Below are 20,040 nucleotides of genomic sequence, written 5' to 3'. Positions count from 1 at the left end.
AGATGAAATGGGAATCGTGATGCTGGATGACCCTGGTTTCTGCCTGTACCCTTCACATAGAGGCTAGAGTTTTATCAGCCTTAGCCATATAGGTTATTGGGAGTTGCTACTAAACCTCACTTGATTGCTTCTCTGTTTACCCTTGTTCCCTGTGCCATAAGGCTGGTTAGTGGTCATAAAATGATCCATGTTTTCAAAACCCATCTAAGGGACTTCCCTGGTGGTCCAGTGGGTAAGACTCCACACTCTCAATGCAGGGCGCCTGGGTTTGATCCCTGGTCGGGGAACTAGATCCTGCATGCATGCCGCACCTAAGAGTTTGCATGCTGCAACTAAAGATCCCACATGCTGCAGTGAAGATCCCGTGTGCTGCAGCTAACACCCTGCACAGCCAAAATGAATAAATAAATATTAAAAAAAACCCCAGCTAAGCTATTGAATGGGTGAACTCTTAGTAGTGGTGGATCAGATTGAGAAAACAACCAAGCATCTTTTTTTCTTTAAAAACACTAAAGAAGTGCTTAACTCCATAGAATATTTTGAAATTAGTCCTTTGTGACTTTTCCTCCTTTACTCCAATTATCTTTACTTATTTTATAAATACTTTTTCCCTCCAAACGATTACAACTGTTTTTGACTATGTTTATTATTTGACTTTTTAAATTTTTAGAATTTCTCTCTCTCTCTCTCTCTCTCTCTCTCTCTCTCTTTTTCTCTGTTTTCCTTTTCGTCCATAAAACAAGACTTCTTATTTGGTCTCTGTAAACCCATGCCATTGTACGTAAGAATTTGTGTGTGGATGCAATTTTTTTCCCCTGAAGGAGAACCTGTATCCTTGAAGGGTCTGTGACCGCCACACTCTCCTAAGATCCTCTTGTTACCCTAGATTTTAAGCCACTGGGAGCAGGAAAATCTTTTGATTTCTATGGTGGAAAGAGACTGAGCTTTGGAGTTGCCAGACCTGAGTTTAAACCTTCCACAAATTAACCAACTGTTTAATTTCCTGTTCAGTAAAATGGGGGTAATAAGTTTCTTCTAGGAAGTAATTTAAATAATGTGTGTAAAGTGCCTGGCACCTGGCAGGCACTGAATGATGATCAGTGTATGACTGATCAATACATTAAGGTACTTTTGTGGTTCCACATTATACTTCATAATTAAGGACCTACGAGCAATAAAGGCAGTCATGATTCTCAGAGCAAATAGATCTTCTAAGCATGACTGTCACGCTGAAGTTCTGTGGATTATTATTAGTAGAACCCTTCCACACTGCCGGATTGCTGAACTTGGGGTACTTGAAATAAAGTAGTGTTTTAGGAATCCATTATTGGTGGCCAAATAGTATCCAAGCATCCACAAACTTGATTTCTCTCTGGAACTATTCCTATAGCATATCTTCAGGCCCTAAATGTGAGACACCTTCTTTCATAAGGAAGACAACGTGTAGTTTAATCTTTCACAGGTTAAGTGGTTAATAATGTTTATTCCACAGACATTTCCCAAGCAGCCTCTTCATGCAAATCCCCAGCTGAGGTGCCTACCCATCCTGCATAAGCTGTTGGGATAGGAAAATTTCTGAGTCAGAACTCAGTAGTGGGTTTGAATTCTGGTATCTATGACTTAATTGTTTTAAAACCTTAGTCAAGTGACTTAAAATCTTTAAGCCTCAGTTTCTTTGTTCGTAAAGTGGGGGATAATAATAGTATTTCCTTCATTAGTTTGTTGAGAATTTAATAATTTATTTAAAGTTCTTAGTACATAGCTTAAATAAATGCCACAAATAGATATATAAATGTTACCTGTGATTATGATTAGAGCTTGCTCAGTAGCTGCTTTGTTACTGACCACTGACACATTTCTTAAAGATTTTTAAGGCTGTTTCGAACTCTTTGTGCTTATTGATGAAAAAAAGAACAAAAAGACAGAAAGCAAACAAAAAAACCTCCAAGGAGCAAACAAACATCTTCATAAATAGAAAAAAAACTGGATCATAAAGTTTATCAGATTTATTCAGTTTAAGTCTAGCTTTTGATCTACAAATACAAAAGTTACTCTGTGATTTCAGTGAGTTACTGCTGGCAGGTGGTTATTTATTTGGGCCACCCTCAGAGGTAGTGTTTATATGTACTGAAGATCAGCTTAAAAATGACTCAGAATCTAAGAAGATTACTTTGTTCTCCATCTTCTCTCTTCAGTCTGAGAAGATGTAACCCAATAGTTAAGAACACAGACCTTGAGTTTCAAAATACTGAGTAATGTATACTTCGAATAGTGCCTGACTCATAGTAGGTGTTTCATGTGACTTAAGCATTTTCCTACTTCTTATACTTCATGGAAGCTTGTTATGATGTCATCTCATCATGGAAATAATATCTTTTATATATTGACCATTTATTATATGCATTGGGTGCTGCTCTAAGCAATTTTCATGGTTTAATTCTCACTATTCCTCACCACAAGCCTGAGATAGGTTCTATTATTATATACACTTTACTATAAGGAAACACATAGAAAGATTAAGTAGCTTGTTTAATTACATAGCCAGTAAGTGGCTAAAGCCAGACAGTCTGACCCCAAGGTCCCTGTTCTGTCCTCTACTCCATGTTGTCTTGGCCTGAATTGAAGCAGTGACATTAAGACACAGCTTACTTAGCTTTTTTTTTTCTTAACAATGACTGTCGTTGTCCCTATTTGAGTATCTTGGTGTAAATGGTGGGGAAAAATCACAGGGAGTCAGAATACCTAGTTTCTAGATTAATTGATCACTCACCAACCCTGGGACATTGGGAATTTCCTTAGACTTCACTGCCTTTCCGTTTCCTTAACAAGAATCTCCCTATTTGTTTTCCAAAGCCTATGATATTGTCTTTTATCAGCAGAGTAGACTACTAGTAGTCTGGACTTTCAATCTAAGAAAGCCTTAAAATATTTGTAGTTCAGTTCTGCTGAAATGCCTGGTTGAGCGAAGTGGTTTTGGGAATAGAGCTATTCAACCACTTTCTGTCTCTGGTGTGACTTGAGTCACACCATCTGTAGCCCATACCTTTAGATTAGCTTAGCTCCTTTAAAGAATCACTTCCACTAAGGTGTATTTACTAAAGCTCACAAATGAGAGATAGATGTAAGTAATCTCCTATTAAGCACCCAGCAGGTGCTGGAAACAGTGCAAGTGAGTGGTGTTACGATGGTAAACACCACGGACAGAGTCTGGTGCCATCATGGAGCTATTTATCCAATAGTGGATCTAGACCTTGCAATGTCAGGTGTAATACTGACATTTGAGGGATACGTAGGAGGGATTTTATGGAAGGTGTCTCAGAGGAAGTGAGATATAAGCTATAACCTGATGTCTGAGTTGAAGGTAGCCAGAAGAACATAGAAAAGTGTTCAAGGCAGAGAATAGCATTGGTGAAGTCTGGAAGAAGAATGAACAAGGTGAATTCTAACAACTTAGAAAAGTATAGAATGGCTGCAAAAGAACTCCATGGCTGAGAGTGGTGAGAGATGAGGCTAGAAGATGTGAGCAGGGCTAGTCAAACAGAATCTCAAGCCTAGAGAAGGACTTTTCCATAAAATATTGTTGAAAGCTGTACTATGTCACTTAATATGCATTATATAAAACTCTATAGAGGAAATTTCTTCTAGAATTTTATTTCAGGAAAAACCTTGCTGTCCTTGACATCTAATAACTTATTTTTCTGGAGTCACATTGCTAGTGGGGTATCCAGACCAGTGCCTTTCCCTTCTACATCTTATTTTAGGAATTCTAATCACTTTTCTTACAACTATCATGTGATTTATTTCCTGCTTTGACATAATAAGAAGTATGTAACATTCTGTGTTTTCCTACCACTCTGGTTACTAGCTAAGCTAAATATCATACTTAATTAACAGTGGATCCAGGTTATATGAGGCCTTAGCTAGTATAATTTTGGGGGCTTTTCCTTTAAAAAAAACAACACAAAATTTAGGTAAGAAAAATGTTTGTTTAGATAAGAAAAGAAATTGCAACAAATTTCAGGTTTTTAAGAGGTGACAAATAGTACAAACAATATAAAATCTCGAAAAACAACTTAATATTTTTACTAACTACCTGACCTCTGTTATAGCATCTGTATGTTTGAAGGCCTATTTCTCCTCCTCTACTCACATGTTTCCAGTGCCAGCTTTCAAGACATATTCGTTTCTCAGTATGATCTCTGGTCCTGCACCTTTAGGTCAGGTGTAGAATGAGTAGGTATTGAGAATTAGGCATGGGAAGTAGGAATATTCTTGGAAGCCATTCCCATATGAGGATGGCTAGCTATATTTTAACTATACATAGAAGTTTACTGTGGATCACATAAATATATCACACTAAACCCAAACTAAATGTCTCCACATCTCAGCTTCTGAAAATGCCCATGGTTATTCCAATGCCATTTGAATTTAGGAGAAGCGTGATGGAGGGACCATGGGAGTGGGAAGAGGCAGCAGGCTTAACCAATTGTAGGCAACGGACTCAACCTCTGACCCTGTGTTGAGCCTGTGAACTTCCTTTTTGCTTGTGTCCACCTTCTAATATTACTAACCTTATTACTATTTCTTTTTTTTGAGTTTTTTCTTTTTCTTGCACTTTTTAATTGAAGTATAATTTACAATGTCATGTTAGTTTCAAGTGTACAGCAAAGTGATTCAGTTATACATACACACACACACACACACACACACGTATATATTCCTTTTCAGATTCTTTTCCATTATAGGTTATTACAAGACATTGAGTATGCTCAGTTCCCTGTGCTATATAATAGGTCCTTGTTGTTTACCTATTTTATATATAGTAGTGTGTATATATTAATCCCAAACTCCTAATTTATCTCCCCCCAATTTTACTGTTTCTTGCTGTGAACTGTCTAAAATAGTTTTTGACAAGAGACAGATATAAAAAATTTAATTAATAAAATAAAATAGTGACAATAATAAACCCTGCCTAATTATCATTCTTTTACAGTAATAACACCTTGAAATATATAACAATAAATAACTTCATTTACTGCATGCTGGGCACTGGGCTAAGTGCTTTAGATGATTTATTTTACTGTTGAAAAAATAGAGTCTTAATGAAGTTAAATAACTTGCCGAAGCCTAAGTGGTAGAATGGAGATTTGAACCCACATCTGCCTGCAGTTAACTATTTCTGTCTAAATAGGGTAGACATACATGGTATGTATGTTTTTATCAGAGGTGTCAGGATACTAGAACCAAGTTTCTACAAAGGACTTCTTTGTAAAAATGAAGTGGGATGTGAACTTATATGAAATGGGTTTGTGAAATTTCAATTCCAAATAGTAACACGACATGATTTTTTAAAGTCCAATTGCATGAAAAGTAAAAAAAAAAAGTCTTGCTTCTCTTGAAAGCAAGAGACTCTGTCTCAGAATTTGGAGTGTAGTGCATACTGGGCAAGATGAAACAATTTTTAAATAAACAGTTAGAGCAGACTAGATAATTGTGTAAGTTGAAGCTTGTTGAGTCTATCACGCCATTTCTTACCAGACATCATCTAATCACTTTTTTTTAGAAATGCTAGCATCTATGCTGACACATCCGCACTGAAATGATGCACACATTTCAAGCTCTTCTTCCTCAATAGACCCAAATACATGGGGTGCAGTCTTCTGTTTATGGCTTTTGTGTTGTATGGGTTACTTTTCCCACCTGCCACCACTGACATTCACCCATCTGTTCACAAGGGAGGGGGTCTCATAAACCCACCTGCGGGATACTAGACCAATGTGAACTTGGATTCCGAGGTGCTACCACCCATTTGTTCAGCCTGAGATGTAGGGTTAGAGTTGTATACTTCATGTATGTGGTCTTTTACTCGTAACTCTGAGTGGTAGATATTTAATACTGGTAGAAACAGAAACTTGGGGTGATTAAGTAACAAACATAAGCTGAGGCTACACAGAGCATTAGTTTGCACCAATGTCTGTTGCCTCCACTTTCCAGTTGCCACAATACCATCATCACAGGGCTAGGCAAATGCCAGCACAAGGGAGACCAGATGACTGGAGCCATCAGCATTAGTAAGTCAACGTTGTCCCCAGGCAGTTTCCCTCTATTTCTGGGCAGGGGCCCATCTTGGTTCTTCTGCTTTCCTTTGATGGCAAGATAATTCAGGGCTCACCAGCAATTTAGTATTTGCCTTCTATATAAGAAATGTAGGAACCCAGCATAATTTAGTGTTCAGAAGATAAGCAACTGGAGTGGCGGACCCAGCGTGGCTGCGGCGGCGACAGTAGTGGCTTTTCCTCTAGCCGGAAGCTGAGCCGAAAGCCCTAGAATAAGCCCAGTGTGTTGCTCCTGTTGCTATCCTCTGGCTTGGTTTGTGCACGCAATGGGAAATATTGCTGTCTGACCAGCAGTCTTTTGACCTCAGGACCGCATCTCTATTCTTCTGGAGTTTCAGAGGAGAAAGAGAATCTGTCATTAGCACTGTGTGCTTTTCACAATCACAATACCAGTAACCCTGCATCCAGAGGTAATAAACAAATTGGCTATGTTTCCTTCCTACCTTTCCTGAAGTTTCTACATTTGCAGAGTTCTGGAGAGCCTTTGAAGATACTGGTCATCAGAAAACAGGAGGAAGGAATAGCCGTGTGGCTGACAGGGTCTTGGCGCTCCGACCGGTTGTCAGGCCTGTGCCTCTGAGGTGGAAAGCTCTCCCAGAGATCTCCATCTCAACACTAAGACCCAGCTCCACTCAACAACCAGCAAGTTCCAGTGCTGGGCACTCCATGCCAAACAACCAGCAAGACAGGAACAAAACCCCACCCACTAGAAGAGAGGCTGCCTAAAATCATAATAAGTTCACAAACACCCCAAAACACACCACCAGAAATGCTCCTGCTCACCAGAAAGACAAGATCCAGCCTCATCCACTAGAACACAGGCAACAGACCCCTCCACCAGGAAGCCTACACAACCCCCTGAACCAACCTTACCCACTGAGGGCAGACACCAAAAACAATGGGAACTATGAACGTGCAGCCTGTGAAAAGGAGACCCCAAAGACAGTAAGTGAAGCAAAATGAGAAGACAGAGAAACACACAGCAGATGAAGGAGCAAGGTAAAAACCCACCAGACCTAACAAGTGAAGAGGAAATAGGCAGTCTACCTGAAAAAGAATTCAGAGTAATGATAGTAAAGATAATCCAAAATCTTGGAAATAGAATGGAGAAAATACAAGAAATGTATAACAAGGATCTAGAAGAACTAAAGGGCAAACAATTATGAACAAGACAGTAAATGAAATTAAAAATTCTCTAGAAGGAATCAATAGCAGAATAACTGAGGCAGAAGAATAGATAAGTGACCTGGAAGATAAAACAGTGGAAATAACTACCACAGAGCAGATAAAGAAAACAGAATGAAAAGAATTGAGGACAGTCTCAGAGACTTCTGGGACACCGTTAAATGCACCAACATTTGAATTATAGGGGTCCATGAAGAAGAAGAGAAAAAGAAAGGGACTGAGAAAATACTTGAAGAGATTATAGTTGAAAACTCCCCTAATATGGGAAAGGAAATAATCAAGTCCAGGAAGTGCAGGGGGTCCCATACAGGATAAATCCAAGGAGAAACATGCCAAGACACATATTAATCAAACTATCAAAAATTAAATACAAGGAAAAAATATTAAAAGCAGCAAGGGAAAAACAACAAACAACATACAAGGAAATCCCCATAAGGTTAACAGCTGATCTTTCAGCAGAAACGTTGCAAGTCAAAAGGGAGTGGCAGGACATATTTAAAGTGATAAAAGGGAAAAACTTAAAACCAAGATTACTCTACCCAGCAAGGATCTCATTCAGATTCAACAGAGAAATTAAAACCTTACAGACAAGCAAAAGATAAGAGAATTCAGCTTTACAACAAATGCTAAAGGAACTTCTCTAGGCAGGAAACACAAGAGAAGGAAGAGGCCTACAATAACAAACCCAAAACAATTAAGTAAATGGTAATAGGAACATACACATCAATAACTATCTTAAATATAAATGGATTAAATGCTCCAACCAAAAGACATAGACTGGCTGAATGGATACAAAAACAAGACATGTATATGTTGTGTCTACAAGAGACCCACTCAGACCTAGGGACACATACAGACAAAGTCAGGAGATGGAAAAAGATATTCCATGCAAATGGAAATAAAAAGAAATCTGGAGTAGCAATTCTCATATCAGACAAAATAGACTTTAAAATAAAGACTATTGCAAGAGACAAAGAAGGATACTACTTAATGATCAAGGGGTCCATCCAAGAAGAAGATATAACAATTGGAAATATTTATACACCCAACATAGGAGCACCTCGATACATAAGGCAAATACTAACAGCCGTAAAAGGAGAAATTGACAGCAACACAATCATAGTAGGGGACTGTAACACCCCACTTTCGCCAATGGACAGATCATCCAGAATGAAAATAAATAAGGAAACACAAGCTTTAAATGATACATTGAACAAGGTGGACTTCATTAATATTTATAGGACATTCCATCCCAAAACAACAGAATACACTTTCTTCTCAAGTGCTCGTGGAACATTCACCAGGATAGATCATATCTTGGGTCACAAATCAAGCCTTGGTAAATTTAAGAAAATTGAAATCGTATCAAGTATCTTTTCCCACTACAATGCTATGAGACTAGATATCAATTACAGGAAAAAAATCTGTAAAAAATACAAACACATGGAGGCTAAAAAATACACTACAAAATGACCAAGAGCTCACTGAAGAAATCAAAGAGGAAATCAAAAAATACCTAGAAACAAATGACAATGAAAACACGACAGCCCAAAACCTATGGGATACAGCAAAAGCAGTTCTAAGAGGGAAGTTTATAGCAATACAATCCTACCTCAAGAAACAAGAAACATCTCAAATAAACAACCTAAACTTACACCTAAAGCAATTAGAGAAAGAAGAACAAAACCCCCCCAAAGTTAACAGAAGGAAAGCAGTCATAAAGATCAGTGCAGAAATAAGTGAAAAAGAAATGAAGGAAACGATAGCAAACAGCAATAAAACTAAAACCTGGTTCTTTGAGAAGATAAACAAAATTAATAAACCATTAGCCAGGCTCGTCAAGATAAAAAAGGAGAAGACTCAAATCAACAGAATTAGAAATGAAAAAGGAGAAGTAACAACTGACACTGCAGAAATACAAAAGATCGTGAGAGATTACTACAAGCAACTATATGCCAATAAAATGGACAACCTCGAAGAAATGGGAAAATTCTTAGAAATACACAACCTTCTGAGACTGAACCAGGAAGAAATAGAAAATATAAACAGACCTGTCACAAGCACTGAAATTGAGACTGTGATTAAAAATCTTCCAAAAAACAAAAGCCCAGGACCAGATGGCTTCACAGGCAAATTCTATCAATATTTAGAGAAGAGCTAACGCCTATCCTTCTCAAACTCTTCCAAAATTCAGCAGAGGGAGGAACACTACCAGACTCATTCTACAAGGCCACCATCACCCTGATACCAAAACCAGACTAAGATGTCACAAAGAAAGAAAACTACAGGCCAATATCACTGATGAATATAGATGCAAAAATCCTCAACAAAATACTAGCAAACAGAATCCAAGAGCACATTAAAATGATCATACACCATGATCAAGTGGGGTTTATCCCAGGAATGCAAGGATTCTTCAATATACGCAAATCAATAAATGTGATAAATCATATTAACAAACTGAAGGAGGAAAACCATATGATAATGTCAATAGATGCAGATAAAGCTTTTGACAAAATTCAACACTGATTTATGATAAAAACCCTCCAGAAAGAAGGCATAGAGGGAGGTTACCTCAACCTAATAAAGGCTGTATGTGACAAACCCACAGCCAACATCATTCTCAATGGTGAAAAACTGAAACCATTTCCTCTAAGATCAGGAAAAAGACAAGGTTGTCCACTCTCACCACTGTCATTCAACATAGTTTTGGAAGTTTTAGCCACAGCAATCAGAGAACAAAAAGAAATAAACGGAATCTAGATCGTAAAAGAAGTAAAGCTGTCACCGTTTGCAGATGACATGAATCTATACATAGAGAATCCTAAAGATGCTACCAGAAAACTACTAGAGCTAATCAATGAATTTGGTAAAGTAGCAGGATACAAAATTAATGCACAGAAATCTCTTGCATTCCTATACACTAATGATAAAAAATCTGAAAGAGAAATTAAGGACACACTCCCATTTACCATTGCAACAAAAAGAATAAAATACCTAGGAATAAGCCTACCTAAGAAGACAAAAGACCTGTATGCAGAAAACTATAAGACACTGATGAAAGAAATTAAAGATAATACAAACAGTTGGAGAGATATACCATGTTCTTGGATTGGAAGAATCAACATTGTGAAAATGACTATACTACTCAAAGCAAGCTACAGATTCAATGCAATCCCCCTCAAACCACCACTGGCATTTTTCACAGAAATAGAACAAAAAATTTCACAATTTGTATGGAAACATAAAATACCCTGAATAGCCAAAGCAATCTTGAGAAAGAAAAACGGAGCTGGAGGAATCAGGCTCCCTGACTTCAGACTATACTACAAAGCTACAGTAATCAAGACAGTATGTCACTGGTGAAAAAACAGAAATATAGATCAATGGAACAGGATAGAAAGCACAGAGATAAACCATGCACATATGGTCACCTTATTTTTGATAAATGAGGCAAGAATATACAATGGAGAAAATACAGCCTGTTAAATAAGTGGTGCTGGGAAAACTGGACAGCTACATGTAAAAGAATGAAATTAGAAAAATCCCTAATACCATACACAAAAATAAACTCAAAATGGATTTAAGCCCTAAATGTAAGGCCAGACACTATCAAACTCTTAGAGGAAAACATAGGCAGACCACTCTATGACATAAATTACAGCAAGATCCTTTTTGACCCACCTCCTAGAGAAATGGGGAAAAAAATAAACAAACGGGACCTAATGAAACTTAAAAGCTTTTGCACAGCAAAGCAAACCATAAATAAGATGAAAAAACGACCCTCAGAATGGGCGAAAATATTTGCAAATGAAACAACTGACAAAGGATTAATCTCCAAAATTTACAAGCAGCTCATAGAGCTCAATATCAAAAAAAGAAACAAGCCAATCCAAAAATGGGCAGAAGACCTAAATAGACATTTCTCCAAAGAAGATATACAGATTGCTAACAAACACATGAAAGAATGGTCAACATCACTAATCATTAGAGAAATGCAAGTCAAAACTACAATGAGGTATCACCTCACACCAGTCAGAATGGCCACCCTAAAAAAAATCTACAAAGAATAAATGCTGGAGAGGGTGTGGAGAAAAGGGAACACTCTTGCACTGTTGCTGGGAATGTAAATTGATACAGCCACTCTGGAGAACAGTATGGATGTTCCTTAAAAAACTAAAAATAGAACTACCATATGACCCAGCAGTCCCACTCCTGGGCATACACCCTGAGAAAACCATAATTCAAAAAGAGTCATGTACCACAATGTTCATTGCAGCTCTATTTACAATAGCAAGGACGTGGAAGCAACCTACGTGTCTGTCAGCAGATGAATGGATAGAGAAGATGTGGCACATATGTACATTGGAATATTACTCAGCCATAAAAAGAAACGAAATTGAGTTATTTGTAGTGAGGTGGATGGACCTAGAGACTGTCAAACAGAGTGAAGTAAGTCAGAAAGAGAAAAAAAAATGCCATATGCTAACACATATATATGGAATCTAAAAAAAAAAAAGGTTCTGAAGAACATAGGGGCTGGACAGAAATAAAGATGCAGTTGTAGAGAATGGACTTGAGGACACAGGGAGGGAGAAGCGTAAGCTGGGTTGAAGTGAGAGAGTGACATGGACATATATACACTACCAAATGTAAAACAGATAGCTATTGGGAAGCAGCCGCATGGCACAGGGAGATCAGCTTGGTGCTTTGTGACCACCTAGAGGGGTGGGATAAGGAGGGTGGGAGGGAGATGCCTGAAGGAGGGGATATGGGGATATATGTACACATATAGCTGATTCACTTTGTTATACAGCAGAAATTAAAACAACATTGTAAAGCAATTATACTCCAATAAAGATGTTAAAAAAAAGATAAGCAACTGGAAAAGACTGGGTTTTAAAACAAAAGGATATTTTTCTTTCATTTTTTTAAAAAGCAATGAAATAGATTTTCATAGATTTTCCTGCATTGGAAAAGCTTCCTGAAGAGAGAAAATAATATAAAAGAGATATCATATATGTTCAGTTTTTTAAGAACTGGTTTCTGAAATAGTGGAAGATTCCACTATGAAGGAAGAGAAAAAGTTTCTCCAAATCGTTAAATCTCAGAGGTAGAAGAGACTTTAGGCTTATCTAAAGGGATGGTGTCCTTGTTCTAGTTTCACAGACCTAAAGCCTTAGGATAATCTTTGACTCTTCTCCCATTCATTGGAAAATCCCTTCAGCCCTACCTACAGAATAGATCCAGAATCAGACCATTTTGCACCTCTTCCACCCACTGTGGTCCAATCTTACCACCTTAGTGGTCCCTCTGCCTCTTGCTCCTTTTCAGTTTATTCTCAGATTAGCAGCCAGAGTGATACATTAAATATATAAGTCAGATCATGACCTTCCTCCAATGGGTCCTCATCTCAGCCTGTTTTAAAGACAGGCTTTAAATAGCCACAAGCCCCTATGTGTCTGATCCCAACTCTCTGATGTCCTCCTCCTCCTACTTTGTGTCTTTCCTCTGCTCAGGCCACACTGGCCTTGTTACTTTGTCTTGATCATACCGGGTATGCTTGTACCTCAGGATCTTTGCTATGCCTTTTGCTTAGAATGCTTTTACCCAGAGTCTATGTGGCTTACTCCCCTGCCTCCTTTAGGTCTTCACTCAAATTTTACCTTCTCAGTGAGGTAAAACTGTAGCCCTATCATCCTCACTAATCCCCTCTCCTGCTTTATTTTTCTCGATTTCACTCATCATCAATTGACATATATTTTCCTAACAAAGTTTTTGTCTGTCTTCCTCTTCTGCAATAAAGGCAGGGAATTTTATCTGTTTTGTCCATTGCTAGCACCTTGAACAATAGTAAGCACTCAGTAAATATTTGTGGAATTAAATAAAATCTGGTAATTCGACCACTTCATTGTGCGTATAAGGTGGGGGGGGGAGATGATGGTTTAGAGAGATTAATTGATTTTTTTAGGGTTCCACTCCTGGTTAGGGTCAATGTTGGTGGCACTGACTTTCAAGTTAATGTCAATTTCACCACACGATGTTTTATTTTGAGCAGTTATTAGCAGTTGATACCACACTCCAGGTTTGAGACTCAGTACATCAAATAACGATAATGGGAGAGGCAGTCAGCCAGAGAGAGAAAGAGAGAGTGAGAGAGAGCAGAGAGCCAGAGGATGCGAGAGAGGGAGACACACACACACACACACACACACACACACACACACACAGAGGTCGGGGAGACAGAAAGGGCAGACAGGAAAAAAACTCAGAGGACATTGACAGTCCTAACTGGATTCATGCCTCCAACCATCCCCCATTCAAAGACACCCTCCAACTCACTTCACTACTATCAAGGTTAATTTCACCCAGACCAGTTCTGGTCCTGTATCACTCTTCTCTGAGAGCCACAGAACAAAATGTACACTCCTTAGCTGGGCATACAAGTCACTATCTGCCTCCTCTTGTTTTTTATAACCTAACACTAAAGAATATTTCCTGACATCATGACACTCTTGCCATATTATTTCCCCTCCCCAGACTCTCCAGAGCTTTCTAAATATTTGTCCATCTGTGCTTGTGGTTTTCTGAGCCTAGAATTACCTCTTTACTTCTTCCACTTAAAAAACTCTGTATCTTTTCAGAGCCAACCCCAAAATACCCTCTTCTGAGAAACTCCACTCTTCTCTCCCAGCAGAGTCAACTTTTCTGTTTTTTGAGTCCTTATCTAAGCAGCAGCATTTACCGCAGTGCCTGAGTTACCTACTCATCTTGGTATCATTGGGTCTCTAGTGGCCAGCACAGTACCAGGGTCTAGTAGGTGCTCAGAATGTGTTGGCTGAATGAATTAAGTACAATCGCAGAAGCTTAACTGAACTCGACTCTTATGATTAGTAATTATGAGCAGTATAAAATAGGGGACCATGTACATGTAGCTGCTTATACAAAATGAGTTAGGCTATTGCCTACTTAAAGCCCTCTCTTGTGGCAACAAATAGTTAGTCTAAATTAGAGACTCATTAAGTCTAAATGTGCAGTGGCAGTTTTTACTGGCAAAATTCTCACCAGCTTTGCTTTCTTTACCAAAATCTATGGCAATTATGCATTTTTAATTCATTAAGTCATTCAGTAAATATTTATCAGGCACATATTCTGAGTCAGGTACCATTCTAGCATCTGGAGACACTGAGGTAAACAAGACAAATATCCTTGCTGTCACAGAGCATATGGGCTATAGCAGGAGAGGCAGATTTTAAACAAACATTACACAAATAATTAATTCATTGCAATTGTAATGATAGGCGATACTATATATACCAATAGTTCTAAAAAGCACAGTAATTGCTAGCATTTATGGAGCTCTTAATATGCAAGTCACTATTGTAAGTTCTTAACAAACATGTTGAGTTTTAATACCTTTCTTAACCTTGCATGTTTTGCTTTCACATAAGGAAGCCATGGCACAGAATGATGAAGGAATGGGGTCACCAACCAGGAAGGGCAGAATTGGTATTTAAACTACTGTGCTGTACTCCTGTCTAATGAATTCCAGGCATGGAGTCAGGGTTAATTCACAGGTTTCCTTCTGCCTGTGTAACACCAAGACTCAGAAGGTGCTTTAGAAGTGGTAGAAGGTAGCACAGAATAACAAACTGGGAATACCTTGGTCAGACTGGCTTCCAGTTGTGGGTCCCATGTTCTTCTCTGTGTAATTTTGAGCAAGTTATTTAACTTTTTTGGCATTCAGTGTTTTATTTTTAAAAATTTTAATGTACCTTAAAGGTTCCCTAAGGACCTTTCAGCTTGGAAATCATCCCATTCAAATGTCACCTCCTCAGTGACCTCTCCCCAACCACCCCGTAGTATCTTCTTCCTCCTCCTTCCCTCACTCTGTTTTAGTTTCTACACAGGGATTATCATTATTTAACATTGTATCACAGATTTGGTTTTCTGTTTACTGCTTTTTTTCCCAATGCCTGAAATAGTGCTTAGTGCATGGTGTTCACTTGGGTCTTTGTTGGACAAAAGTGCTTTCCAGGAGACTGAGATAGGTAACCGCCCTCAGCACCAGCATGGGATCTTTCACAAAAGTATGTGCTTGGCACTAACATTTCTAAAACTGCAAAAAAGGAGACAAAATTTATGTTTTCAACACCCACAACTTTCATAAACTTGGCTTGAATGTAGCTGACTTGGCATATTTGGGCATGGGCTGGGTATAAAAGGAAGTCTCAGAGATCCAAGACAGAGGGACAGTCTTAGGATTTCTGACTTTCTATCTTCCATTTTTTCCCCAAGGTTGTGCCCTGTAGTAATGCTGTAGCTTCCATCATCTGGGACTTAGCCTTCCTTGCATTATGGAGTAGCATAGCCCTAGACAGTCATGTTGAAATGATGTCCAACCTGTGCTAGACACATGACTCCAGGGCTGACCATTTTATGTCAGTTTTTCTAAACACATCTTAAAATAACACCTCCACATTTCTAGGTTGTGAATAAATTAGAATGTAATCCCCATCCACTTGGGAAAACCCACAGTCATTTCCTTCGCTGTGCTCACATAGCTTATCTTTAAGTCAGTACCAAACTGGTGGTTATGTGAGGGTTTCTGGGCAGAAAGGTGCTGAGCCCTGTGAAAGATGAAAGTGCAGGCAGAGAGCTGAAAGCATCAGCAAAAGGTATGCTGACAAACAGCTTCACAGTGATGATTTCTCAGAGCTGGGAGTTTTGTTTCTAGCGTCTGGCTTCTGCAGAGTGTGGTTGCCGGTACTCCTACTTTCCCCCCTAGTCTCTAGTGTTTATGGAAGAAAGGGACTGTCTAAACTTTGGGTTTGGTGCCCCTCTTTGAAAAATGCAGCCCAGCCTGTGTGTTGATGTCCTTTGACTGATAGTCACATGCAGCCCATATGAGCCAACCTTTCAGTACGAGCTGCAGATTTGGATGGAAGTGGAACACACCTAGGAATTTAAAGCTGTCATGAGTTGGAGACTTGTTTTCTCGAAGAGAGTATTTTCAAGTTCTGAAAAATTCAGACTGTGAGTCAGGGTCAGTTTGAATATTTGCTCAAGTCATACAATACCATATACTGGTAGGTATTTGAATGATTAGACTTTAGGCTGTCTGAGTAATCACTGAAATTGTAGGGAGAATTTTATGAATACTAGGAAAGATGATTCATAGCTTTCATTTGATTCTCAAGTGGATGCTTGACTGCTGTGGAGTGTCTGTGTGAGAGTGCTGAATGGGAAATCTGAAGGTCTGCATTTTTCAGCTATTAACAGCAAGTAGAATTTGAAAAAAGACATTATTTTTCTGGGCATTAGACTCCTCACCCATAAATGAGAAGATTGAATTAAGTTAGTGTTTTCCCAAACTTTATTCATATACATAGTCATTTATGTACTACTGCCTCCGTGATTGTTGCCATATCCTACCCTAATCTGTACTGTTTACTTAATTTGAAAAATTTTAACACTTAAAAAATAAAATTTAGTTTAAAAGGAACCTCATTTTTGCATCTGTAAATGGAAAACCATCATCACTTGATGTAAGTAAAGTATGGTTATTTATGTACTACTTCAAAATTATTGCCTTTACACTGATGGCAGGTGTGACAATTGAGACACATTGGCATAATGGATCTATTACGTTTACCATTCCAGAGTCACTCCCAACCCTTCTCCACCCAGAATGGCCTAGAAGACACTTCCTTGACTAAGGCATTATGAAGAGCTCTGTGGTTTTATCCTCTGTAGGTCAGATAAAATGATGGGGGATGCTGCTTTGGAATATCAATGGGAAATATAGAATTATGAAATAATAGAGGCCAGGTGGTAATGCTTATCTCTCAGAGACAAGGAGGATAAAATAAGCCACCAGATGGAATGGTAGTCAGGGTGCTTTGACCTACAGGGATCTGTGGTGTTGACTAGTAGATCATGGTCTCTAGAAAACAGTAGATGGACATCCTGTTAAGGTGCTGCTTGACATAAAAAGATAAAAAGATTCTAGGTACACTAGGGGCAGGATAGAAATAAAGACGCAGACATAGAGAATGGACTTCAGGACACGGGGAGGGGGAAGGGTAAGCTGGGATGAAGTGAGAGAGTGGCATGGACATATATACACTACCAAATGTGAAATAGATAGCTATTCGGAAGCAGCCGCATGGCACAGGGAGATCAGCTCGGTGCTTTGTGACCACCTAGAGGGGTGGGACAGCGAGGATGGGAGGGAGATGCAAGAGGGAGGGGATATAGGGATATATGTATACGTATAGCTGATTCACTTTGTTATACAGCAGAAACTAACACACCATTGTAAAGCAATTATACTCCAATAAAGATGTTAAAAAAAAATTCTAGGTTCACCGAACCTAACTCAAGTCACCACAGTGGAATTCACAGTCTCTTATCTAGTTCTCAGACCTAGAGCCCCTTAGCTGAGGGGAGATGAGGTCCCTGTGAGAAAGACCACATATGTATATTATGGAAGTTTCCTTAGATTTTCTCTGGAAAGACCTGAAGCAGTTTACTGTGGTGCCTGTGTAGGGTGGAGTGAGGGCAGAGAAATACCCAAACTTTCTGGAGGTTTTTAGATAGTGGTTATGAACCTGAAAATCTTCATATTTTACCAATTAAAGCTTATAGAAGTTGTATGAGAGATGGAATCTTGGTCTACATCCATCTAACCGTGGCCCAATGACTCTATCTTGTGGTTATTTCCCCAGTCCCAGAATATATAGTCAGAATAGATATGCCTAACAATTGGCAGCATTCCACATTGATTCCTACCCCAGTGGAATGAAAGCCATAAGTAGGAAGGGCCAAGTGGAAGGAAGCTCCTAACTGTATTCCTTTCTTTAATCCCTCAACAAGATGGTAAAACCTATAGGGGGAACTACAGAGATTAGTGTCACCACTGAAGGCTTGGGAGATGACCTACCACATCCCCACTTAACTCACTTGTTTGGCTGATGTAAATTCTATGTGGGTCATGGGGACACAGTGCATTATTGCAAAATCAATCAGGTGGTGATGCCAGTGGTAGCTGTAGTTCTAGATGTGGTAGCTTTATTGGAACAAATCAGTATAGCCGATGGCACTTCATATGTAGTTATTGATCTGACAGATGCTTTCTTTCTATTCCAATCAGTAAGAAAAATCAGAAGCAGTTTTCTTTTAAAGGGCAGGGACAATACAAACTTAAACTGTTTTGCCCCAGGACTGTGTCACCTCTCTTGCAATTTGTCATAAGATAGTCCTGAGGGTCCTTGATCATCTTCAAATCCCACAGGAAATCACACCAATCCATTACATTGAAGACACAATGCAACAGGTTTTGATTAGAATGAAGTAGCAAGCCAGAGGGTGGAAGGTAAATACTGCAGAAGTTTATGGGGCTCCTGACATTTCTAGAGGTCTAGTAGTCTGGGGCATGTCAAGATAACTAAAGTGAAAGGCAAGTTGCAGCAGCTTGCACCACCCTGCAGGAAGAGAGAAGCACAATGCTTTTGGATTTCTTTGTGTTCTGAAGACAACATATACCATCTAGTGTATAACTTGAAAGGCTGCCAGTTTTGAGTGGGACTTAGGTCAAGAGAGGGGTACATGTTGTAGCATAAGCTTCCCTGTCACTTCGGCATTATGGCTCAGGGCTTTATGGAAGTATCTGTGGACCTCTGACAAGTCCTGACAGGAGAATAAGAGCACGGAACCTTAGGGTTCTCCTTGTGAAAAGAAGTTCTTATCTTGTTACTGGACCCTAATAGACACAATATGCTGATTTTGGGATGCTAAGTGACTATGCTACATGAGTTACCCATCTTGAACTAGGTGATTTATGATCCACTGAACCACAAAATAGTATAAACAGCAGCATTCCATTGTAAGTGAAAATGGTCAGGCTTTAGCAGGTCTGGAGGCATCAAGTAATTTGCCTAAGCAACAGGTTCAGGTTCCTCTTTATAACTTTGATGGCTTTCCCTCAATCCACACATTTGGCTTCACGGGGAGTTCCATAGAATAACCAGATGTCAAGGTTTGCCCTAGGTAGTACTGGTTTACACTTGTTGTCCGACATTCATTCATCATTCATGACACCACTTTTCATTATCAAAGTAAGAGTGTGTGTGTGGTTCATGGATTTCTATACTCAGGTATCAGCTGGAAGTGCATGGTTAATGAACCACAACCCCACTGAGTGGGCAGAATTTTAGTTTGCCTATCTTGTGTGGAAGGACAAATGGCCTGAGATATAGATCTATACAAACTCAGGGACAACACCAGATTGGTCAGCTGGTCAAGGACTTGGAAAGAGCAAGATTTGAAGATTACTAATAAGGCAGTCTAGAAGGCAGGCTATTTAAATAGAGGCTTCGGGATGGGGTGCAGTAGGAAAATATTCATTTCTCATATAAATTTCTGGTAGAGGGAAGCCATAGTAGAAGAAATTCTCAATAATTAAGATGGCTTCTCCTGTGGGTGACATTTAGCCTCTTTCCCCGACCACCTTGGTGTTTGCTCATGGACTGGTGTTTGAGGGGGCTATGGTGGCAGGGTATCAACAACTTGGTATCCCACCTTGTCAAAGTTGATCTAACTATTTACACAATTAAGTGCCCAGCCTGCTTTGAGCCCTTTATAGGACAACATTATCAGAGAAACCAGCGTATGTGAGCTCATAAATGTATGCTCTGAATTACAAAGAAGGACGGAAAAGGAAGTGTGTGGAAGTGTG

Source organism: Lipotes vexillifer, unplaced genomic scaffold, assembly GCF_000442215.2.
Source record: "Lipotes vexillifer unplaced genomic scaffold, Lipotes_vexillifer_v1.1 scaffold933, whole genome shotgun sequence".
Lineage (NCBI taxonomy): Eukaryota > Metazoa > Chordata > Mammalia > Artiodactyla > Lipotidae > Lipotes > Lipotes vexillifer.
Note: the sequence above shows the minus strand (reverse complement) of the source record.